The 26,440-nt window shown below is 34.6% G+C and overlaps 2 long non-coding RNA genes across 2 annotated transcripts in view; one reads left to right on the forward strand and one right to left on the reverse strand.

Moving 5' to 3' along the window:
* The first annotated feature begins 680 nt into the window (after positions 1-680).
* The window catches only part of LOC146544079 (uncharacterized), a 42,424-nt gene continuing 16,664 nt past the window's right edge, over positions 681-26,440 (forward strand). Inside the window, exon 1 of the long non-coding RNA XR_014884164.1 lies at positions 681-1,069. This is a non-coding gene — a long non-coding RNA (uncharacterized LOC146544079). The remainder of the gene's footprint in view (positions 1,070-26,440) is intronic.
* LOC146544080 (uncharacterized) lies at positions 1,063-17,227 on the reverse strand. Its single transcript, XR_014884163.1, has 4 exons — positions 17,081-17,227; positions 15,099-15,198; positions 6,871-6,975; positions 1,063-3,881 (listed from the first exon to the last, which is right to left on the reverse strand). It is a non-coding gene; the product is annotated as an uncharacterized LOC146544080 (long non-coding RNA).

The raw sequence follows: 26,440 nt of genomic DNA on the forward strand, positions 1-26,440 counted from the left end.
CGTCTTTCATTACAAAGCACAGTTCTTTATGACAAAGTGTTGTCACCTGATTCCTGAAGTGATGCTGAAATGGGTCCTGCACTACCACTAAGCCAGGTTTCTATTGCTTATTGAATCCCGTTTCTTTTGCTTATTTATTTATTTATTTGTTTGTTTGTTTGTCTTGCAATGATTATAGGATGTGTTTACAATTAAAAACAAAAAAAAACAAACAAAAAAACTGGTATATATATATTTTTTAGGTCATTGAGTTTTTGTAGTGGGAAAAATCACCATCATAAGACTTTGCCAGTAAATCAGGCCAACAAATTCTGTACAACCAAATGCTTTGAAACATGGTCAGCTGATTAGGCATTAGGCTGTGACTCAGTAGATCTGGATTCAGTTCTGGCACTTTCTGCATCACCTTAGGCAAATCACATTAATGATTTTACCCTTGAGATTCCAAACATGATATAGAAATCATAGTAACATTTCTTTTACCCTTCTCTCTTCCTCCTGCTCCCCACTACTGACCAGCAGTGCATTTTACTAGATCTACAAAGCAGAGAAAGTGGATTTTGTATTTAGCATGAAGCACCTTAGTGCCATCTGAAATTCTGTTTTATGGCCTCAATGCCACTCTGAAAAAAAAAAAAAAAAAAAAAAAAAAGCCATTTATGCAAATAATTACTGAAGAAAAAACAAAGATGCCCTTCAGAAAACCAGCTATGTGCTCTTCCTGGTTTCCACCAGTGCCTCTCCCGCAATGAAAGACAGATGTGTTGTTTGTTAGTAGTGGCAATAATGTAACTATTGCTAGCTCTGCCAAAGCACCTGTGCTGCCAGCCTTCAGGGAGGTGCCATGCAAACACTGGCTGAGTGTGACTCCCTTGCTCCCAAGAGTGCTCTGGTTTGGACTGGACTCCTGTGCCATAAGGTTTTCTTGTGGAGGTTCTGCATGCTTCAGCAGCTATTTATGGATATGCTCCTTTCCAAACTGTCAAGAGGGAGAAGCAAAGGAATCACTTTTCAACCTCTGATCTCCCAAGTATTCTTAATGGGCTTGTATCCAGACATTTTCATTAATGTAAGTAGGAGCTAACTAAACCAGCTAATAAGTTGTATCTGTTTTTCACTCATTTTCAATCAACATAACTAATCAACATGCCAGAGAATGCAAAATACTGTATGAGCCCTTGAGAGGAGAAGCATTTTTAATCATTGTGATTGTTCATCTGCTGTTAAAAACGTGTCTTAAATTAATATAATGATAGCTTGTGATGCTGAATCTTTAATAGCATATGGAAGGCACATCCAATACAAAGTGGAAAATGGGGCTGTAGGATATGTTCTGAATCACAAATGTACTCATGTAAAAAAATCAGGGGATTTAAGGCACAGTGATGAGCTGGTAAGGATCCTATTTAGTCAGAAAGGAGAGATGAATAAGATTAAAAGTTCAAACTGAAATGAAAATGTCTATGAACAAGCAACAGGAACACATGAATCTCACTTAGATATAAAGAAAAACAACATGGCTAATAATGTTTGGCATCTGTATCCTTTTGAGATTATCAAGTACTTTTTAAATCTGAGTGAATAAATGAAAACCACATCACCACAAGACTAATATTACAATTAATGTTAATAAATATAGTATACTTAACAAATGGAACAGCTGACACACAGACAAATTAAAACCATTATCACCAAAACTAAACACTGTAGTCATATGATTTTAAAAGTTATTATGGTGCTCAATAATTTGTCTTTCACTGAGCAGTCAAGGTTACCAGACCCCTGGAAAGCAAATTAATATTTATAATTTTGACTGAAAAAATATCATTTTCCACATGTAATCAAACATTTCCAAAAATAATAATGGAAGACATTATGATTCCAATATGTTAGGCTGTTTTTCTGAATTTGTCTGAGTCAGGTCACCACAGACTTCCTTCGGAGTTAAGAAGCTTTCATTAGTACTGGCAATGGAATCTAAGGTGAGACTCACGAAGTTCCAAAGTGATTGTTTTAAACAACACAAGTGATTTACACCTTAAAAAAGCCTGTTACTCTGCACTAACTATGGAGACGGAGGGGGATGAGCATCTGGAAATGCTACAGTCAGAGCTCTGAGAATGCTGTGGCAGTGGGAGGCTTTTATTACATTCTGTCTTAGATATAAAGCAACTAACAGATAAATCCTACATATTTACAGATATTTTTATTTTCTAAAATGTATTCTGATAAAAACTTCCTTTCACCTACTGACCAGTGTCAAAAATATTTGCTAAAATATCTAAAGAATACACATTCTTTCATGAAGTATGCATATTTATATGACCGTTCATGATAGTTACTGTTGTCATTCTCAAAATTAAGTAGTTTGGGATCTGACCCATAGTTTGTTTGGTCTTTTTTTTTCAGTCAGAAAAAGAAGATGAGTTATGTCATTATCAATGTTTATGTTCAGTGAAGGCATTTTCTCTCATAAGCATTGAAAATTCTGCTGTATGTACAAAGGCCATCTAAAAATTAATTTCACAGCTCCACTGCAGAGTAAGCCCCACTAACCTAAGTTATCTTTATAATTATGATTAATTATCCGAACAACAGAGATTAAAGATATTAATAAAAATGTAATACTGGTAGTTCTCATGAAGAAGTTCACTTGTTCCAAATCTATTTTCTGCTGGAGGTGTTTGCTCTTGGCTCAGGTATGAACACTGTTTTTCTGTTTTTTTTTTGTTGTTGTTGTTTGTTTGTTTGTTTGTTTTTTTAACTATGGTAAGTAATGCACATCTAGGACTCTGAAACTCTTAGCCTTGTAATGTAAGGCGAAAGATGTTCCTACAATACTGAGTAAATTTCAAATTTACTAGCAATTACTAAGACGACAACTAAGCAAGCAGAGAGATCTTTTTTCATTTAGTTTTATAAAAGTGGGAATGAGTTTGTGCAGTGTTGCAAGGGAGGTTCCTGGTCAAGCAGAAGGTCCCAAATCTCATTTTAACACTATATTCAGCGCACCATCTTGCTGCTATTTCATTATAAGAATCACAGGAATTTAACCAGAAGATAAGGTTTGATCAGAAGATAAGTCTTTTTCCAGTGAACCAACATCAAAGGCACAATATGAGAAAAACTTTCTTTCATTAAATAATTATGATGTTCAAATAAGAAGTATGGGACTTGGGATATTTCTCTACAAATGTGAATTAACCATTCAACTACCTTTTTAATGTTTTCCATCTATCCATCCATCCATCCATCCTACTATCTTTGTAGTCTTTGTAATCCTTTCAAAGAAGACTCATTTTATCGTGTTCATACTTTGAAACATTTGGTGGTAGGATAGCTTTATTCATAGGCTGCATAGCTAAATTGTAATGAAATGATGGCAGGCTTTCATCTTGTGTTGAATCTGTACTAAAGTGGTTAAATAACTTCTAGTTTGAAACTAGATTTTACATGGATATGTTCATGGAGTAAATGAAGTGGCTCAGAAATGTGCTTTAAAGAACAGAAGTTATATTCAAGGTTGTATACAAAGAAACAGCCAAGAAAATCATATTCCAATCAAACTGGAGTTGATTTCAAGTTCCCTTCTGTATTTCTTCAAGTCTTTAAGTTATGGAAATGTTTCAGGCATTTCTTTCTAAGGTTTGCTTTCTGTGGTCTTCACTGCTTTTTGTGTATGGGCTGGATTACAAAAAGGAGGAGGACAGGAGAAATGGACTGACTACAACTTGCAGAAGTCTTACAGAAATTTCCAATTATGCTAGCTTGTCTTCCTCTTATTCTTGGAGAAACATCTGCAGACACTAGAAGAATCACTTTGGCTTCTGACTTCCTCTCCTTCCTTTTGGACTTCAGCAAAATGTGCTGCAGTAATGGCCCTGCACAAAGGAAGACAATGATATAGGTTAATGCCACCAAACTCTATGTATTAAATTGCAATGAGTGAATTAAGAACTTGCATGTCTCCGACTTTCATAAAGCTGATGAAAACAGATGTCATTAGAGGGCTATTCAGCCTCTACAGTACCTGAATTACTTTTTATTCTTGGTCTAGGACAGTGATAAAGACTAACTGTTGCTTGTTCAGTATCCATGAAGATCTTGTGTGGTACTAGCGAGAGTCGGCTATGATAGCTATGGTTCAGAAATGCCATCAGATGCCATAATACACACCATATCTTCTGGAGAAAGAACCTTACACTTCTTAACTGCAAGGTTAGTTAAAGAGCTCATAATCTACATTTTAGTTTGAAATGAGGACATAAATTATGATTCCTGTCTAAAACTTAGCCTACAAGTTTTCAAAAAATAAGTATAAAACTTGAATAATAATTCATTTTGTACATACTGTGGTAAATGAAATTGAAAGAAAATAAAATATTTTTAAAATGCAAATGGGTGAACCAGCCAATGTACATCTTTCTCAGAGTCTAATGGCTGCTGGATTGGATTTTGTTACAGTGGTAGATAAAATACTGTGTGCTTCCAGTAGAAGAAATAACCTTTATATTTATATTTGATCTTGAAACTAACTGTAAACACTTGAGAGAAAATCCTGGGAATGACAATTAGAATGTTACGTGAACACCTGTCATCAGAAACCAAGAATTTACAAAGGAGATGATAGAAACAAATACAAAAGTGTTAAGAATATGCTGAACAACATAATTGTAGATTTTCTATATGGGCGTAGCTCTAGCTACCTAATCTCATCATATATAACAGAAACAGGATTGAAGCAAAACCAAGAAACAAATTAAAACGATAAAGGAAAGAAAAATATATTCAAAAATTGGAATATGTGGGGATTGTTTAAATTGCAACAAGAATAACTAATGGGTGAGAAACTTGCTGGGAAAAAAAAAAAAAAAAAGAATGGATTATATACAGTAAAGTAAATGTTCCACCATAATGTGTTCTTTAATACAAATACGGGGAAAAGCCAATAAAAAAAAAGAAACTGAAGGAGCGTATTGCACACTGCTCAGTAGAAGCATTCTGAACAAGATATCCAATTATTCTGTAAAAATAACTGTTACAAGATGTTTTTATTATACAATATCTTTGGAAAATTTGAAAAGATATAAAGAATTCTCACATTTAACACTGATAAATGAAACAATATAACAAATCTTTGCTAAGTAATCTGAATCATTAGCTTTTACCATGTAAATCTGTATCTAATAACTTCTGAATGTATGGTTATTCACAGACCCCATGGGGTTTACTATACCTTGTTCTAAGCAACCTGAGGACTGTTAGTTTTTGGGATGGAATACAAAATTAGATGAGTTGCTAGCTAGGCAGATACTGGAAATCTTCACATTTCTTTTCACAGCCTTTTCATACTTCATATATTTTATATATTTTGTATGTATTATATATTTTATATATGATTCTGACCTCATGAATAGAGAGCTGCATTAGTTTGATGTTCCAAGAAACTATAACAGATATAGTAACTCCTCTAGTTTATAGGGCAGATATATTCAAGTAGCATATGTTACTGGAATCAGAGCCAGTAGTGACATCTAATCACTGTGAGAATGCTCATTCTAACTTTGCTGCCAACAATTTAGATAACAGACGTGCATTGACTTGATAGCATGTGGATAAAAGGGTATAAACTATGTTTTGTGCCTTCTGTCTGTATTACTTATAGATTATCTGATTTTAGGAATTCAAGAAAGATTGTGTCATACAAATTTAGTTAAGTACTTGTGAAACATGGCAGATTGGTAGCTTTTGATTTGAAATTCTGCAATTATCTGTAAGACTGATAGATGTGTGAAGACAGTCACATGTCTGTCAAAAATTCAAAATGTGTAGGATGATGGGGTAAGCAAAGTATAAAGAAGGATGATTTTCTTCCAAAGTGATTTGTACTTTCTTCTTCATCTTCTCCTTCCTTTTTTCATTTTTTTTTTTCCTCCATTTTATTTTCCAAAATTGCTGTTCATGAGAAGCTACTTGTGGATTTGTGCCTTTGCTGACTGGGAAGTTCATGTGCCAGCAACTGCTCAGGGCTGGGATAGGAGCAATTGCACCTAGCAGAGGAAAAATTAGTAGATGCTATTTCTGCCAGGTCTTGTTCTTCATAGCTAAGTTTCTGGATTGAGATGTGCTTTGAAATAATATAGTTCATTATCACACCTCTGAAAAGTCCCAATAGAATTTATTGTCACATCTCTGGAAAGCCCCACGTTTAATAAACCAGGCCTGCTATTCAAGTTATTTCAGTGTAACATAGACAATAGCAAAGAATACTTCCCAGACAAAACTTATCAGAATGTTCCAACCTTAATTTAGAAGCAAGACCTAAAAATGAAAATATAATTCATTCCATTAGTCTCTGGCCTCCTTGTTGACATTTTCAAGTAAAGAAAATCTATTAGAATTATTGTTGACTTCTGTTCATATTTGACCTCTCAGAACTCAAATATTCCAGAAAAACTGTTACCACATTACAAAACTCTTAATCGCTAAACGACCCAAGGAAAAACAGAAGCAATAGCTTAATTATTGTTTGTATAGTTAAAATTTGTTATGTAATATGAAAAAATGTAACAAGAAACAGTTGAAAGAAATGCTCAGAAGAAAACAAGGTCAACGCCTTTCTGAAAATTAAATGAAGTCTTTCACAGTGCTTCTGGGACACAAATATTTTTCTGAATGAAGAATGGCTTAGAGATGCCATACAAAGGGTGTGAGTGTAGGAATTAGAGAAGTCATTTCAGAAGTTCTAAAGCTCAGAGTTTCAGCTGTGTCACATTTCCAGATGGCTTCACTGCTTGAGGTGAACAGGAACAAAGGAGAGTCTTTAATAACCATTTGCTGGACCATGGCTCTATTCTGTTTGGTACCCACCTGACAATCAGGTGCCTGAAATGACTTGTTCTTCTCTTGCCATTTAGCATGCTTGGTACAGTGTCTCTATTTGTTCTCCTCTCACAACTGATGAACCTATAAACACTTGAAGAATGTGGAAATTGAAGCAATATGTTATGGCAACAAATGTATTATGTTACTAATGATTTTTAAAATGAAAGACCAAAGAACAAGAAGCCATTCACTAAGACTTCACACAATTCCTATTGTAATTAAAGAGCAACTTCCATTTCACTTCCTTCGTAGACTAGGGTGAACAACATACTCAAGCTGGCAGAGCTTTACAAAAACAAGATAAGCCTTCATACTGCAGTTTCTCAACTGAAGGAGTAAGTTACAAACTAAAGACAGCTAACCAGAATTCAGTATTCTCTGGGGAAAGCAAAGAAGAAATTCTAAGCATTTTGTTTTCGTATCTGTACTTTATGAACAGCATGTTAGAATGGCAGATGTAAAAGAGGAATATTCTTTTGCTAAGAAGCACAGAGTAGAAAATTTTCATTAAATTGCAACTTCATGTTGTCATTTAAAACATTATTAAATTCCATTACTTAGGAAGTACCTTTATTTAATATTCTAGGAAAGATAGCACACTTTCAGTAGGGATAGTTTTCATCACATGAAGTTGTTATTATTATCTTAACTCATGTATTAATTTCTGAAATACAGCACTTTGAAATAATCAGGGTGATAGGATATTTTTGAACAGATACTTATGTCATAACTGAATGTCTATATTCAGAATAAATAATAATGAGAATAATTATAAGCAAACTAATAAGTGAGAAAGAAATTGTTACCAGCTAAATGTCCTAAAAGAAAAAAAAAAAAAAAAAAAAGGCTTCTGAGATTTTATAGAAAGGGAAGAGCTGAAGGAAGCTCTGAAACCTTATATTTTTACCTTCAAAAAATATGTTAAGTCGTGGCACTTTATTTTTTGACAAACACAACCTGCAAATACCTAACATTCAGTTGTCATTTGTACATATAGTAAAAATCGCAGAGGGGCTCCTTATGAGAAGTAGTTGAATGTATTGAGATACTTTCTATATCTTCTTCGTATGTTTAATTTTACTTCTATTAAACCTCTATTTTTTAATCAAAACTAGGGATCAACTCACAGTAAAAATATCTTCAAACTGTAGACAACCTACCCTTATATATAAGAGATATTCATAGCATCCCACTAGTGAATAATTTTTTTATTCTAGGAATGGTAAAACATCCTTGTTGAACCAAATCCAAATCTGTGTGACTGAACTATGTTCAGTGGCATTACACACAAGGTAGATTGACCCAATATATTTTGAAATAAATACCACACTGTCAGCTTTCAACAAGCATTACTTCTGCTAATAAATAGAGAGATTTCTTGTATTTCTTAAATATTTTAGGAGAAAAAAAATGGCTTATCTAACAATAAAACCCCCAAAGATTACAGTCACCAAAATCTTGTTCTTTATTATAATGAAATTTCTCTTTTAGGTTTTAAAAGGCATTTATAGTCAGAAAAGTATACTAGTCCACTGTCGTTGAGATGAATAACCGCATTATTACTTGCCTGTCAAATTTAAGTTAATAGATTGTGTTAATAATACACAGACAGCTAATAAAAATTCAAAACAGAGTAGTTTTCCTTTGGACAAAATTGCCATTTTAACCTCTGATTTTCCTTCTGAATGAATTACCCATCTTCATACACACCTTGCAGTGCCTGATGTCCAACGTGGAATGAAACAATTCGAAGAACTTAAAGATATTTGAACAAACCTATGGAAAGACTCTAGCAGTATTCAAGGATTCTACCATCAGTAATCTACAGAATGTCTGTGCTCTGCACACTATTCAGGAAGCATAGCACAAGAGTAATATGTATGGTTATATGTTATTTAAAGGTATTTTTTGAGTCATATTTCAGATGCTGTTTTCCCATATATGTACAGTTCCAGTTAGAAAAGTGAGCCTCTAAACACAGATTTTTTTAATATATCAAAATACTGTATAGTTTCACTTTCCCATCTTCCAGTAAATGAACAAAAAGATATTCCACCCTTGAGATAAATGCAAGTGAGAATTACCTAACCTGAAACATAGCAATTTAGGTTTGGATTTTTTATCTCATATGAATTGTACACTGACACAGTCAACATGTCTCAGTGTAAATTCTGATAATTCAAAATTTCTTTAGAGTTAGAAAATTGCTTTTTCAATATTATTCTTCATAAAACATGTAAAAAAAAATAAATTGGAGACTTTCATTACAGTTCAGTATGACTTTCACTTACTTCTGGAATTGCTTTTATCTTCATGGAGTGACATGGTGCCTTGCATTACTCCTTATTCTATAAAGTGTCCCAGCTGTGTGATTTTTTTTTCTATCACACAGTTTAGATTTTTGGTTGTCAGAACACAAAATAGAAATTTTCCAAAGGAGAACAAGAGATATGTAAATATATCTGTGGGCAATCCAGGCCTAGAGCAGAGATACTTCGTATTGTCCTATGTATGCCATCCCTGTATCACAAATCATTTTTCTTCACTTGGGCATCCTCATCAAACCAGGCTGAACATTAACTGATAAAATATAAGCAACAGTCTTCTCCTGCTGGCCAAATTTATTTCTTTTTTTCTGTTGTTTCAAGGTCTGGCTATCTGAGGAAAAAATCATCAAAGCTGATCAAATTCAAGCTGTATAATTTGGCTCATTCAGTTATCATTTTCCTTCAGTGATCAGCTCTTCTTCCTCATAGCAGTGAAAATGTACAGTTAAGGTCTACTGCAAGGCTATGGCAATTCAGCCTCAAGCTAAATCTCCCCCTGTGTTTTGTTGTGGAGAATTCAGTGAAGTGTGCATAGGCAGATCTTTAGAAATCTCACCAGAGAAGAAATAAGATGTGAGCTCAAAACAGAAATACTGCTAATACCACTCAATGGGATAGATAAAGATTGCCCTGGAAAGAATTTCAGTTTGCTTAAGCTGGCTTAAAAAAAAAATTACTTTTTTATGTGCCAAGCTTGAATTAAAAATACTTGATTTGCATTTTTATTTTTTTTATGTCAAGACCGTCAGATTTGTAAAAAGTCTATTTTTTTCATATATAGCAAGAACATTGCTAGTATGTTACCTTGCCATCCTTATTCAGCAGCACAGTAGTCACACATACACATTCACTCAATTGAAGAGCACATGCCAAATTAATTAAGTGTATACCTTACATTTGACTTTTCTCATCTCTATGTTTTAAAAAATTGTCCTGTGTATTTCTGTTCATTATTAAAAATTGCCCTGGGATGGTCCTCATGAGTCTGTGTTCACACCTACGCCTTTGCCAACGCTGGAAAGCCTAATCACATTTCACTGCCAACTCCTCTTTCAAGAAGTCAACAGATAATTATGCAATCTGTTCATGCAGTGCAAATAACTTGGCATTCTGGGAGCCTACCAGTGTGATGGGAAACAAACCGTACTTCATGGGGATGAGAACACCTTCACTGAATTCAAATTCTATGCACTTCTAATGTCACCATATGTGGCAACATGCAAATATTTTTTAAATCATGAACTAACTTTGAGCATGTATTATTATTTTTGACAGCTCTTTTCTTCCAGATACTACACTTGTTAATGCCCAGTTTTCATCTGCTGGACATGCCATTTTTCAAACAAAGGCTTCTGTAGTATTGTATGTTTCCAAGAGTAATATTGCTTGCAAAGTCTGTATCACTCTCCTGCACTTCCCATCAGATCTTCTAGTTAAGGACAAAATCCCTTAAAGTGTATAATGCCATTTATTTTTCTCCGAAGGCTATTTTACTGTAGCATTAAAAAAAAAAAAAAAAAAAAAAAAAACACATTGATCTTGTGAAATAAGCTATGAGTTCTCAGTTTAATAGCTGTACTTTTTATCTCATTTAATATGTGAGTAAGGTGACACCTACAAGACCTGTCACATTCTACAAATTCCAGGTGAATACAGAGGCAGTGTCTTTGATTAATCAAAGTCTTTTAGAAGAAGTCTCACAGTCTGATTAATAGTTATAAAAAGACAGTTACAAACACAATGCTGTTGCTTTGTCAGATGGCTCTAGATAAAGAAATAAATCCCCAGATTTTCAACTGTTGGAATATTTTTTCAATTAGTCATGTAAATAAGTAATTTGTTGTGCATACATACTTACCAATCTGTACTTGCATTAATATGGTTTATATTTTCTATGTGCACTTACTTTTTATAATATGTAAGAAGAAATACATTTTAACCTTCAGGTAATAATGTGAGAACAAGGAGTGTTAAAACATCAAGGGACATAAAAAAATTGCAGCATAAGAGAATCTTATCATCCTGCAAGATTAATTTGAATAAATGCAATTTTCTATACTCACTATGTCATGATGACTCATAATTCCTCCATAATTAATTTACTATAATAAAATCAAGATAAGACTCAGCTTATGAGGAAAGGAAATATATTTCCTTCTCAACAGATGAGCAGTTACAGAGAATCCTGTGAAAATGCACAGGAAGCATCATGTCCTAAGAAAAAATGATAACCTGATAGTATAAAATGGGGATAAATGCAGGAGAGGATTATGCACTTTTCTTTAGAGCATAAAAAGTTTATTAATTGTTAAAATCCAGCAACACAAATAATGTACTCAAAATACAGTGGAAAAAAAAAATAAAAAATAACCTTGAACAAGTCTTCCAATAGCACTGCCAAAGGTCTATCAACACCTTCTTATTAGAGTTGTAGCAGCAGTTCTCTGGAGAGTTAAGCCCATCTAAATTTGTAAACTCGATGAAATCACCAATAAGATCCACACTGATGAAGGAGCACAGAACTACCACTGGTCAGTTAATTCACCAGACACTTTCAATGTGCTCGAGGCAGAAAAGCTATCAAACTGATAAAAACAGATGCTATGCAAAAGGTTACTGCATTGAATCAGAATATGATTCATTTTGGCATGAAACAACAGAGAGGTTCAGTCAGTAACAGGTGAAAACTGAGGAAGGGGAGGTGAACAGATGATTTGGCTAAGGTGAGGTGAGGTAGAGGTTTGGGTTTCTTTCTTAAATACGCTATTTAAGCATTCTGAAGAAAACACCAGGAAGTAAACTCCTCCTTATTCCACAGAAAGATCCAAGGTGTATCCAGTGCTGATTGCATCCATTTTACACTTAAGAAAATGTTAGAAAATAAAAGTAATGAAAAATATTTCTGAATTTTTAATAAGTTATTGCTTCATCAAAATAGAGTCACAGAATCATAAGGTTGGAACAGACATCTAAGATCATGTGATCCAACCATCCACCTATTGCAAATATTGCTCACTAAACCATGTCAAAGAAGATGTTGATGTTTGACAAAATTTTAATATCTAAATGTATTTATTACTGAAATATTTTTAAATGCCTTCTCTAATCAGTGAAGATAGAAAAAGAATTTCTAGGACTCTATTCACTTTATCTCACAGAAAATATCTAAAACAGCTCAGACAAATCCTACATGTGCCTGCTTCTTCCCATTTGCTGTGAAGAGATTTTGATGATGACCAACTTATTTGTATATGACTACAAGACAGAGATCTAAATGTGGGTAAGGCATCATCTCAGCCGCCAGAACAGGCCACGTGTTCTGGTTTCATTTGGGACAGAGGTTTTTTCCCCATCATGTCTTATTTTCTGAATTATGCTATATGTATGAAGAATCATAGAATCATCAAAGATGGAAAAGACCTCCAGGATCATCCAGTCCAACTGTCCACAAATCACCAATATTTCCCATTAAACCATGTCCCTCAGTACATCTAAATGTTTCTTGAACATCACCAGGGATGGTGACTCCACCACCTCCCTGGGCAGCCCAGTCCAGTGCCTGGCCATCCTTTAAGGAAAAAGTTTTTCCTAGTGCCCAACCTTAATCTCATCTGACACAAATAAAACAAAAATAAAATAAGAGAAATTAACCATTTCAAAGATTTCACATTTTTGTGAACAGAACCCTTTTATGCACAGTGCTGCTGGTACTAATGCTTATTAAAACTTCTCGTCAATATATTTAAGTCCTCCAAGCTCAACACTGTTTTGTTTGACCAATAACTTTAATCCTTCACTATGACTACCTTCTCTCATGTATTTCTGGCAAAATTTGTCTCCAGAATTTTTGTTCTGTATCTTGAATGCCACTCTGTTTTTCTTAGAAAAAATGTCACCAAATGACTAAACAACTGTACAGAAATCTTTGGCTAATTGAGATCCAGATATGTTTTTGAATATCTCTCTCCAACTGACTACACTTTCCATGCTTGAAATTTTCATTAACTTCAATGAGAAATCTGGCATATCTGAAGAGGATGGCAGTTAAAAAAAAAAACTTGCTGAATAAGAAAGATATTTTATATCTATCAGCATGAAGTGAGATATGAAGGGATTATGTAGGTTTATTATACTTTGGTACAAGAATTCAAGGAAAAGCTAATTATTTTAATCATGCTTTCTAGAGAAATGAAGGTTGCGTAATCATGCTGTCTATCCATCTGTCTGTCTGTTGTTGTCACCCTTGTTGGAGTTTTTTTCCGATTATATAAATCTATAATGCAATCTGACAGAAGTATATTCTCAAGATTATAAGTTTTCTCTTATTTTATGAAAACGAGCTCCTGGCTATAGCAAAGGCCTTCATTAGCATTCCCTTGAAAGAAAAGCCATTGCAATCCAGTCCTTTATTCAATTCAGAATGAAGCAGACAGTTGGCCAGTCAACACACACGTATGTTTGGACAGTCAGCACAGGTGCAACTGTAAATCTGTCACAGCATATGCTTCCTTTTGCCCAGCCAAACACATGGGAGATGCATGAGGAGTGAAGATAGAAAAAAATATGTGGGAAAGACTTGTGACTACTGTGAAGAGAACCAAGGAGTAATGAAAAGAAGTTTGCATGATTTTGTTGCTCATGAAATTGATAATTTATATGACTTTTTTTTTTTTACCACTGAAGCTTTTCCCCTTGCCATAAATGTCACAGCTCGTGTGTTTACTTTGCTTAAATTTCAAATCCTTTACTTTGTCATTATTTTTTATGAAACTGTGTCTGCCATGGTTTGTGACCAGGCGTTTGGAAGCTTACTTGTGATAGAAAGGAGGAAATATGCCTTTTGCATTATCATGAAAACATTATATAGAAACATGCAAAATCCAGCTGACACCACACTTCCTCATAGAGGACAGTGCTCTTGAATAATCTAAATGCTTAAAATGCATGAACTGCACAAATAAAGTATTGAAAAGTGTTTATATTTTATTGCCAGGCACATAGCGAAGGTAATTTCTGACAGAGAATATGGTTTAAAAAAAAAGTAGCACTTTGAAGACTAATATTTTTCACATTTTAATGAGCTATTTTATACAAAATTGATATTCACAGGGTGAAGGAGAAGAGTTTCTGTCTGGATGTTCACTATGAAGGCAAGCTTGTCAGGTGGTCATAGAAGAAGCACCAGACCATGCATACAGTCAGCTACCTTTTGTATAAGCTGCTTAACTACCTTCTCTGTAGTGCTGTACATTTGAGATTAATGGTTGGCCCAGGAAACTTAAAAGAGAGCTTTACCAATGAACTGAAATGCTGAATTATCCAATAAACTAAAAGATATTTGATAAAGCTCCAAATTCCTGGATGGTCCATACTAATGCCAGGAACAAAAGAATTCAAAACATGCAACCAAGAAAATAATTGCATTCATTCATAAGTAATTTGTTAATTGACAGAATATTTAATTTTTGTACATATTAAGGTACAAATGAAAAGAGCACTGCAATTGAAGAAAGGAGTAATAGAGATTAAAAAATAATCCCTTCCTTGAAAAAAAGTGATCTATAATTTTTTTCTGCAGGACCAAATATCTGGGCAAGAAAATTTTAGTAATCCAGCTGAAATAATTAAAAAATATACCTTGCCAGGAACATAGCATGGCTAACAAACTGCATCCTTTTAGGTATGTGAATCCAAAATTTAAGTGCTTAAGTTTCTGCTTTCTACTGCAATCATGTGAAAAGCCTGAGGGCAGGAATGTGAAAATATTTAGGAAACTAGCTCCCTTTTACTTTCTAAGAGTTAGACATAAAAGTATCTTTCTTGATCTGATGTTCTCTTCCATCAGTAAAGTGAATTGTGAATTATCTTCTAGTCAGTGCCAAATACCTTTGCTCCCTTCTTTGTCAGAAGACTTTTTCCTTTTCCTTCGCCTTGCCTAGATGTCGTCATCATGTCAATGTTCTCTCTTTACATGAAGAGTTGCACACTGAGTGAGAGAGAAATTCCTTTGTTAATTCGTGTATTAGTATTGAGCATATTCAGTTAGGAAAAAAAAAGTACAAGTCTTTCCTTTGCAGATTTTAATATACAAGTCCCATTCTTTAGGCCGTTCTGATATTTGACTCTATGATTATACATAATGTTTAGAGAGTTCAGTGAGGATGTGGGGTCATGTATTTGTAGCAAATAGAAAGAAGTGAACATGGTACTCCTCACCATCCTAGGTGTAACAATCCATTAGAGAAGACAAAAAGTACTGTTGGAGGGGAAATGGCAGATAAGGCATATCAAAGTGATTTCAAGAGAGTTGACAAAACTCCTAAGCTAGTGCTGACATGATCTGCAACATCCACAACAGAGCACATACCATTCCCAAGATTGTAGGCGGAGATAGAGTCTGAGGAGATCCTGTGTACTTAAGCATTGAGAACTGCACAGTGATGTTAACTTACCAATGGCTTATTTTTTATTGCTCCTTACTACAGTTTTTCTTCTACATATCATAAATATGCAAGTATTCACACTGTATTCTTTAGTCACTAGCTCATTCTATTTTTAGTACAAAATTACTCGTCATATAATATTTAATGCAATAATCAATGCAATTTAATCAAAGTTAATCAGCTGACACAGAGATTTGTGGTGATGCAGCTCTCCCAGTTCTGGTTAAAGAGCACTCCTGTCAGAAGCAGGACTACATTCCAGCCTCTGGTACAGAAATGCTTTGGGCTTCTGACCCCAAAGGAAGTTTCATGGAATGTGGTCTTGCCTCTCAGTTTGCCCCCTGGTAACCAGATATTTTTTCATGGGAGCCAGATCCCTAATCAGCAAGTTAGTCAGGCTTTTGATGCTCATCCACACTAAGTGACATCCAAAGCTCTTTAAAAGGACATCTTTATCTTTTCTGTCTTTTAGCTCTCCACTTTGACTGAGTCACTTATGTTTCTTCTAGAACCTGTAAAGGCAGTGGAGATGGAGAGATTTTCAGCTTAGCATTCCTTGGTAATGTCTGCATTTTTTTTACTTTCAGTCCTACTGCAAACATGACAGTAATTTCCAATCTAACAGCTGAAAAATGCAGTTTAGTGCAAAAAGAATTGTGCATTTGGAGAAAGCAAAGTCTCTAAAACATGCATGACATTGTATCCAGAAAACAATAAAGCTCATTTTCATGGTTTCAGAATTTTGTGTTCAAGGAAGATTGTTCTAGAGCACTAACAAGCACAAACATTTTCGATGTATTAGGTACTAGATTATATTTAACTGCCAGAGTCCACTGATGCTGGCCCTCTGCCCTGCTGAGGAACATAAAAGTTAATGAGACTCTTTGCTAGCTTAAAGCTGGCTTTTATAGTTTCATAAAGGTATTCTCTGTGGAATAAACATAACATTTCTATATGTAAAATCAATTATTTATTCATTTACTTTAGTTTTATCCAAAGATGTCAGAAAATAATCAAATAGTGAGTGAAACCTTGCTAAATTTTGACTATTTTTCCCAAGTAAAATTATATTATTCCCATCCCTCTGCCCCCTCCTCCCTCCCCCCATCAAACACACAGAAAAAAAAGGTAGGTGAAACAGAAATGAAGTTTTCATATTGACATGAATCTTTTGAAAGATAAAAGATTGTCATGGTTTCATGATTTTTCGTTATCAGTATTCCACATCATAACATCATGTAATGCACTGGGGGTTTGACTGCTGATGTTCAAGTTCCGGGTGCCTGTCCGGAGGAGAAGAAGAACTACATTTCCCCAGGGGGCTTTGCCTCCTTATAAAATTCAAACTAATTTACTAAATATGGTATCAGCAGAATTTTAAGGAGAGAGAGAGAGAGTGTGAAATTAATGGTGGATCGGCCTTACCACAACGCTGAGATGAGAAGCGCAGGCAGAGAAGCGCAGGCAAAGAAGAGAGCATCAGGTGACCTTGCCGGGAGTTATATCTCCTCGCTGACCGCAAAGCCCCCTGGGGAAATGTAGTTCTTCTTCTCCTCCGGACAGGCATCCGGAACTTGAACATCAGCAGTCAAACCCCCAGTGCATTACATGATGTTATGATGTGGAATACTGATAACCAAAAATCATGAAACCATGACATTGATCAAGGAACATTTGGATTTTGTGGACTTTGTGTTCAAGGAACGTTTGGATTTTGTGTTGAGGGACATGGTTTAGAGAGTACTATTGGTGATAGGCGGATGATTGGACTGGATGATCTTGTAGGTCTTTTCCATCTTTTCCAACCTTGGTGATTCTGTGAAGATTCTGTGATTCTGTGAAGATTATGAGTAAGATACTTCGAAGGGGTCCTGTGGTTTTCTACAGAGAAGCACTGCTGAGAAACATATGTAAAATCATATTATCTTACCAACTGCATAACAAACATTTCCTACAGTTTTTATTTTTCTGTCTCCAGAGCATGAAGACTATTGAGAGGAATAAACTAATTCTACAACTCATTTTTCTTAATACAACATTATATGCAATTTGAATCATGGAGGAACATTTCTAAAATATCAGTCAAGCAAAAAGGGAAGAAATAGTAATTGCTCTTTGAGGTTGATTGCATTCTGGATTCAAATGCTTTGCCCCTGAGTGCTAGGGATAAGCTTGATGTCTGTGTATCGTGGGGACAAATCAATTTATACAGATTTGTGGTGAAAGAGTTGGGAAGAATATGGATGTAGATCACATGGTTAGATTTTTTATTTATGTTTATCAGATCTGAAGATTTTACAAAGGAGATGATCACTACCTCACTGGAAATGAGTATTTTCTACTGAATCTACATGTGAATATATTTTTTATTACTTCAATTAGAGTAGTACTTGTGCAGTTTTCAGATTCAAATTAAGATGCATGGCTTTATTAAATTCAGTGAAATTAGAATGAACACAGAAATAATGCTAACCAGCAAGAAGACCTCTCAAATTTCTGCTACAAAGAATTCTCTTTTAGAAATATCCTGACAAAGCATTTGACTATTTTTATTTATATATTTTTTTCTTTTAATTGAATGATCAACTGAGGAACTGATGATGATGAATAATTTGACATTGATTTTAATGGTCATACACAAAGAGAGAAAAAAAGAAATTGTTTTGTAGTTTTTAGAATGTGGTTTCCACTATTAATATATTGATTTTATTACATTTGTTTATACCAGTTGAAGTAAGGAATGCTATAAGATAATGAATGTTTCAATTCTGTCAAAACAGAACAAAGCAAAACAGAAGAACAAGCTGAGTTGATAATCACTTTGAGTTTTGACATACAAAAGCTATGATGAACCAATGTTTTGGGAGAAGAACATACACTTTTTGCTGGAGGAACTGCCTTCACCTTTCCTGATGGCCAAGTCAGAGGGAAGAGCTCTGGCCTCAGTGGTTGTGCACACAGCAACTTCTCATCCCCTTTATTCTGTTGTGCATGTTCTTTATGCTAATATTTGTGAAATTACTGCCTCAACTGAGGCAACAGATCCATTGTCCTCAGTGTCCACTTTCCTGCAAAGTCCTTTTGCTCAAAACTTCATGCAGCTTTAATGGCATGTCAGCAACAAGCCCTTTCTTTCCACGGACTTTGATCTTTTATAAAAATCTGATTTCCAGTTCTCCAACTTTTTTTCTTGATTTGAAGTATAAATATTCTGTATCATTAATGAAAGTTAAATAAATCAACTTTACTGAAGTAAGTTAGGATAAAAAAATTCTTTTCCCTTTTCTATTAAAACTCATACTTTCTTTATTCTATAATAAAAAGTCAATAGTTTATTTACTATTATATTCTTAGGTTCAATTCAGTAACTACAGAAAATACTGAAACATCCCAGTATGTAAGCAGATTAAAAATTTGTAAGACACTGGGTGTACTGCATTTCCGATATTGAAAATAGTCCAGCACAATATTCTCAAATCTGACATGATAGGTGTGTACTCTAAGTAAACTTTTTGCTGATGGTTTACAACATCTAGTCTCTGTTTTTATCCTTGATGTCTCCCAGGTATACAGTAGCGCAGCTGCAATATTCTCAGGTATGGGGGGAGCCCTCTGGCTCTTTCTTCCAAGGTTCAAGTCAGTAAATATTTTAAATTGGCTATTATTAGTTTCTTAAATCTTGCTAGTCGTGCGCTTCTTCACTTTGGGACCTCAGAATAAATGTCAGGTATAATTAGCTGACATTTGGTGAAAATCCCCAAAGACAGATGTTATTCTGTAAATCTCTCAGCAGGAATTTTAGAAACATTTCAATGTATTGCACTTTATTGCCCACAACTGAGACTCTAACACTATGCTGCCTCTTTCCTTTTTGCTTTTCTTTAGTCTTTCCCATTTCCTTTCCTTTCTCTTTCTCTTTCCTTTTTCCACTTCTTTTTCCTTTTCTTTCTTTCCTTTTTGTTTGAAAACTAATATTCAGCTCCAAACACAACTGAAAATGATAAACAAACATAGAAAAAAATAATCAGGAAAATTCAGTCAAGTGAAAGCTTCTATCCTACGATTTTTTGCATTTTACATCAAAAACTGAAAATAACACTACTCCAAACTCCTTGACCAATGGAAGAGTTAGAGTTTGCAGAGTAGATGAAAGACTGAAGCTCAGATCTGTCTGCAGGAATACAAACTTAAACATGTCATTTCACAGTCTAGGCAGAGCCTAGCCATTGATTTCTGGGAATAAGCTGTTTCATTAGTTCTTTATATTTTTCCGCTGCATTGAAAGAATTAAACATGGATAGGATGTGAGATTAAAAATTTGTTCTTTAGCTTAACAAGAGTTTAAGTGCCAAGATATGCTTGGTACTGGGCAAGTGTGGAAACACAGAACTGCAGCAAAAATCAAGATTTGTAAGAAATAATCTCCAAGATGGTATTTAAACTTTATTTTGAATTGTGAAATCTATTGGTCTCAGTTTGTTTTCAACAAGGAAAGAAATGGCATTAGCTGTTACCCAAATTTGTTACTGTGTGAGACTTCTCTGGCAGATTTATGTGCTGCTCCAAAAGAAATGCCTTATTTTATTTTATATCATGGCCCACGATGTCATAGGTGGATGTTGGAGGCATGACAGCAGGGGCTGGACCTTCCTGCTAGTATTTCAGTACATTTTGTTGCCATGTGACATATGGCACTGGAGGGGCAGTCTGTCAAAATGGCATATGACATGGAAATGGAGATGAAGCAAAGGTGTGGAATTGAATTCCTACATCCAGAAAGAAATTGCACACATTGACATTGATTAATGTTTACTGAATGTTTACAGAAACAAAACAGTAGATGTGTGAGGTGGTGGGTTGAAACTTTCAGCAGTGGCATTAGTGACAGTGGATCCCCTCCAATGGTGCAAATTTTTACAAGAGTGACATGCAGGCTTTCATTCAACTTTGGCAAAAAAATATAATGGTGGTAACTACGTTGAATAATAGTGTTATGTAGCTGAGAATTTGCTCTATGAAGTAGTGTTATTGTGCTCTGTTGTAGTTTCCATGGAAATAAATAGAAGACATTACTTTCAGAGTGTGCTACATAAATCATATTTTGATTTCTGTAATCCCCATGTTATTTATGTATTCCTATTTTGTTTTTCACAAACTTAAACATATGAGGTTTAACATTTTCCTAGTCTTTATTGGGACTAGACATTCTTCATCAACACACAAAGATAAAAAGGAATAAAAATCATCAAGAAATAATTTTAAAAATAATATTGAAAATCATTGTAGAAAAGAGAAATCTGTTTCCAGAGAGAAAATAAAATGTTCATGATATTATGAGCCTTAAATTATTCATTTAACTCAAATGTGTGTTTTTTTTTTAATAAAACATATGAAATTCTATCGCCAAGATAAAGGTTTTTTGATATATGTACCAAATGTAAAAGTCTTTAGACACTTTACATAGCTCCAAAATCTGATTTGTTTTTGCTGTTCAAAACATGTCATCTTCATCCTCAAATAATAACTCGCTGTAAGTGTTTATGAGTCCACAATGAGAGGGTAATATTTTCTGAAAATACATGAATTATAAAATAGCCATTACGGTTATAAGGCATTAAGAAATCTCATTCTAAGGTCCATTTCTAGCATTAATGTTCAGTCAAAAGCAAACCTTTTAGTATCTGGCTATGTGCTCATGTCTGGATGCTGTTTATGTTTTGTTTGTTTCATGACAGACATGAGTTTCCCTCCTCTCTGATGTATTTCAAATTTTCTTAACTGTTACTACAGGAATTCTCTGCTACATTATCACTCATTTGTTTATAATGATCATTCTAAAAACTCATTTAATTATGATAAGAAACAATGCAGTATCTGCAAATGGAAGTAAACAGCAGTAGTGCAGAAACACAGATGAGAACTTGGTATGAGTGAAAAACAAGGCCTGGATTTCATGAGAAACAATTAAAGTTTACCTGTAAATTTATGTGAGCTCTCTCAGAAAATTGTAGTGATCAGAGTATGCAATAATAGAAGAAAAATATTTTCAACAAATCTCTGTTAGCTTTATAATATGCATGTTTAGACACTGGGATATAAATGACTAAATGACATCTCTTTCAAAGTGTTATTTTCTATTGTCTCTCCTTTTTTTTTTTTTTTTTTTTTTTTTCCTCTCTTTAGGTAAGTGTCTGCAATTGTAAGCTTAGGGTTGTTATCACAATTCAGAAATTCCCCAGGGTGGCATAAGAACGATTGCTATGAAGGCACGGGGAAGACCAAATGTCACTTTTTTCTTTTCTTGTCTCTGTAAGTAATGCGGTATTAAGGTCAACAGTGAGAAAGTGAGGCTGGTACTGCTCTCCTTGGCCATCATGGTTGGACATTATCAAAATGGAAACTACATTTAATGTGGAAATTCAGCATAAGTTATGCAACAATATCAAATTTGAGTCTCTTAAGAGACAGCCTAGGGAAGAATTTGGATCCAGTAAGACAACTAGGCCTGTTTCATCTCCTGATACGATTGTTTGTTTGTTTTTAAGTATGGAACTCTCCCAGTTTTTATGCTACAAGATCAGCATTGTAATAGTTGTTCACATCGTGTTTTGTGAACAATTTTTAACATACAGGATTCTTCATTTTTTTATCTAAAAAATAAATAAATAAAAGGAAAATATCACTCCCTCACTTCTGCCACTACCCCTCCACCTCCATGTTACAGATCTAAACGGTATTATTATCAGTCTAAGTTGAATTATTACATAAAAATAATTTTCATACTCCTTGTTTTGATTCATCTGATGTGTGCAAATGTGTGGAAATTTTGCTTCCAGCTGATGAGGCAAGAGACTTAACTTTCCATCTGTCCCCAAAACAAACACTCCTAAGTGATTTGCCAGTACATGTTCAAGCTTTATACCTATCTGATGCTATTTATTTATTGTGATTGTGAGCATGGTTACTAGATAATGTTCTATTTCAGCCACATGGCATAATACAATTACATCACCTCTTCTACTGTACTCACTGACCTACTTAAAGAATTTTTGGAATGTATGAAATAAGGTATAGGCTTTTGTAACCTAAACCTCAAAAGTCTTGTCTTCTGTAGGAAGATATTGTAAAGCATTAAAGACAACAACAGCTGTGCATTCTAATTATTTTTGATTTATACACATGAAATAAAATTAATTACTGAAAATTTAAATAGGTTTTACAAATGCTGTGATTTCAAGTAATTATTTTGTTTACAAAACAATTTAAAAAAAAAGAATGCAAGAGAAAAAAGAAGAGAGATTGATAAAAGTAAATACAAAACACAGGACAACCAAATTTAAAGTAATTTATCACTCAAAACAGATAGCCTGCACAATGTTAATCTAAGAGTTACTCACTTTCTTGTGATATTTTAAATGATAGCTCTCATGAGGTCCAAAAAAAAAAAAAAAAAAATAGGAAGATTTACATAATGGGAAGAAGAACTTGAATTATTGTTGTTTAACTCAATGTGAGTATAAAAAATGTTTGAGTAACTAACCTGGCAAAAAAGAACCTGGCATGTATGATGCCAAGTACCATGATAAGCAAGCAAAGCTGTACTTGAAATTAATAGTTCTGTGAAAAACTTGGCCAGGACAGATGCTGAGTGCCTTCCCTCCCACAGTTTATCATGAAGAGTAATCCCAGACTGCTCTGGTACTTCATACAGGAGGCCCTCTGACAACTGTAGGTGTTATTCCTTGAGCCTTTAAAAGACAAAATTATTGTGGAATACTAGATACATATGACAGCAGAGGAATCAAGTAAGTTGAAAGGTTCTAACTGTCTCATTGTCCCAGACAGTGGAAAATAAGAAGGGAGGAAACCCCACCAATTCAAAGATGTTAAGAAACATTCCTGAAGGTGTCCTACCTAGGGAATCTAAGATCTATAATGAAGATGGACAGTTATAAAATGTATACTTACCTGAAAAAATGCAAAACTCAGTAATATGGTTCAGTCATTTTTCCAGGTTTTTGAAGCATCAGCATCCCATGAGATGTATTCCTTACTTGACTCCCAGCCTCAGTTCTACCATGTATATTTAATAGTACAAGCTCACTTTTTCTACAGGGAAATTTTTGAGAGTTTTACTCATTTTCCTAACTTTTCTGATAGTCACAAGTAATGTAAGATCTATACTTCCACTTAGAAAAATCTTTACATTTGTCCCCTACACATGTGCAGATCATCTACCAGAAGCCCCTATGATCCTCATACATTCAACCTAGTGTGCATGCCCTATGAATTCCCACTAAAACTCATGGGTTTATTCATATATTTAGTGCACAGATTTATTGTATAATACATTTATTTTTAGGTCCAGCATGTTCTGGATGCAACTGAACTGCAATGACTTACACACATGCTTTTTGTGTATGTGAAGTAAGCCCAAGAAACCTGGCACATATCAGATTTATTGCAGTACCACATTTCAGTATGGATGTAAAAGGAGCAGTGTTTTGGGTGTATCTAAACCTGTCAGAAATGCCTTTTTCCCTTCTTTCAGAAAGAGTTCTTCAGTGGCAATCTCAAGGCCTCCTGCTTTCATTGTCTTATTGAGGTTTGTGTGGAGGTATGGTCAGGATCAAAGTAATAACAAAAAGATTCACAGACAGCTTTTCAAATGCATCCTTCTGAGAGATATTGAAACTATTCTTAACTCCTCAGCAGCCAGCCACAATATGGAGCAAATCTTAATGTAGAAGAACTATGTGTATTCCAATTAGGATCAGAAAATCAGAAAAGGAAGAGATGAATGGTGCATGTGTGCATGCCCTTGTGGATGGTACTGTGGTGACTGGAAAGTCCCTGTAGAAAGCAGGGAACAGAGCTGGATTTCATGAGGCAGCTACGACTACATTCTATTTAAAATACCATCTCATGAAGTGTTCTCACACAAGCTTCCTTAAGTGTTACTTCTTGATTGAGTAACTGCAGACATCAGTGTTGCAGTGTGGTGCTCAGATTGGGAATTTCAAAAAATCCTACAGGAACTGGAGGCCTTTGAACTAAGATAGCTCCCTTAGGCTCCAATGAAAACTGCAGAATTAATCTTTCATTTCTTTCTTCAATCATATCTATGTTTTTTTTCACTCCTTACTTGTGAGCATCAAAGGGAACTCCCTCTGCTTTGGAAAAAAATTATTCCCTGGCAAAATAAAACTCACCCCTTGGGAACCTCTGTTCATTCAGAACACTATCTGAATCTTAGTGACAGCTGTCATCCACTGTCATTTGCATTGCAGAAATGTTGATGTTACATGCAAACACTTGACAGTGAAAGCTTATCAGGTATTTAGCTTGGAACAAGTTTTTTTTTTTTTTTCTTCAGCTCATGTATGCTGTTTATCAACTGTATTATTGTTACTATTGCGTTAAACAGCTTCAAAAATGAATGTTCAAAACTGTTAGTTTTCTAGTCAGGTAATGCTAAATTATAGTGTCTGTAGCTTCAATCTTAGTGTAAGATGTAGAAGAATTTTATTCCTCTGCATACATATATTTATATATATAATTTGAATTTTGCTTTTATAGAAAAAAAGTTCAAAGGTGGAAAATTATCCAGAATACAATATTGTTCACTGGCAAAATAAAGAGATACTTTATGTTTGTAAGCTCAATTAAATTTTCAAGGACACAACTAAATAAGTGAGACTGAGTTTCTGGGCTTATAAGCATTTGCTGCAAGAAAAATAGGAGACTGGATAAATGGTTTGCAAATCACTCTTGAAAATAATTTTGTTTAAGTGTTTTATGGAGATGCAAACAATAGCCCTTCAGAGATTTCTCCAGTCACCGTCTAAACCAGTTCAGTTTGTCTCCTTGTTGCTTGAGGCAGTTCAGCTGGCAATTCTTTATAGTGGTTCCAAAAGGGATAATCACGCATTAACCTCCCAGTGTGTGCTTCCAAGTGCCGGTAGGTACTCTGGAATCAGTGAGATTTGCTTGCTGAATTTACCTGACCTTTCTGAACCCTCTGTGTTCCCTCTACTGGCATCCAATCCAACACTGCCATGTTTCAGACAAATTTATCCTCTAGGTACTAACACAATATCAATTAATAATGAATATTAATAATGAGAGGAGGAACTTAATTCCTGGCTTCCTGTAGTTTTGTGTCTTATGACTGGACTCCTTGTTGCCAGAGAAAGAGTAAGGTAGGGGTTAATGGTGCTGCTATGACAGTGGAATCTCCAGAGATGTCTCAGAAGACTAGATTCTCTAGTGACGAGAGAAGGGAATACTGTGAAGTCTCCCAGAAAATACCACAATAAAGCCTTCCTTTTTCCTTTTCCCTTTTTCTTTTCCTTTTTCCTTTTTCCTTTTTCCTTTTTTCTTCACTTCCCTTTCCAGCCTTTCCTTTCCTCACCTCATCTCTTCTTTCCTTGTATCTCCTTGCCTCTCCTTGCCTCTCCTTGTTCTCTTTCCTTGTTTTTGACATTCAAGCAACTTGAAGGAATAAGAGCTCTATTCTTGTTACAAACAGAAGAAAAGATGCAAATGTATTCACGGGAAACGGAAAAATTAAATTAACACATAGGCACATACACATACGTACATCAAGTGACATGTAGAAAGTTACATTAAAAAAAAAACATTTTTTAAAAGAGTTAAAGTGAAAATTTTATTGTAGATGGAGGAAAGAGTTTCTTGTTGTCTTTTCCTCCCCCTTCATCTATTGCTTTCTTATCATCTGCTGCACCTACCTTATAATTTTTAAAAGTCAGGCTAAATCTCAAA

Source organism: Meleagris gallopavo, chromosome 6 (genome assembly GCF_905368555.1).
Source record: "Meleagris gallopavo chromosome 6, MGAL_WU_HG_1.1, whole genome shotgun sequence".
In the NCBI taxonomy this organism is placed as follows: domain Eukaryota; kingdom Metazoa; phylum Chordata; class Aves; order Galliformes; family Phasianidae; genus Meleagris; species Meleagris gallopavo.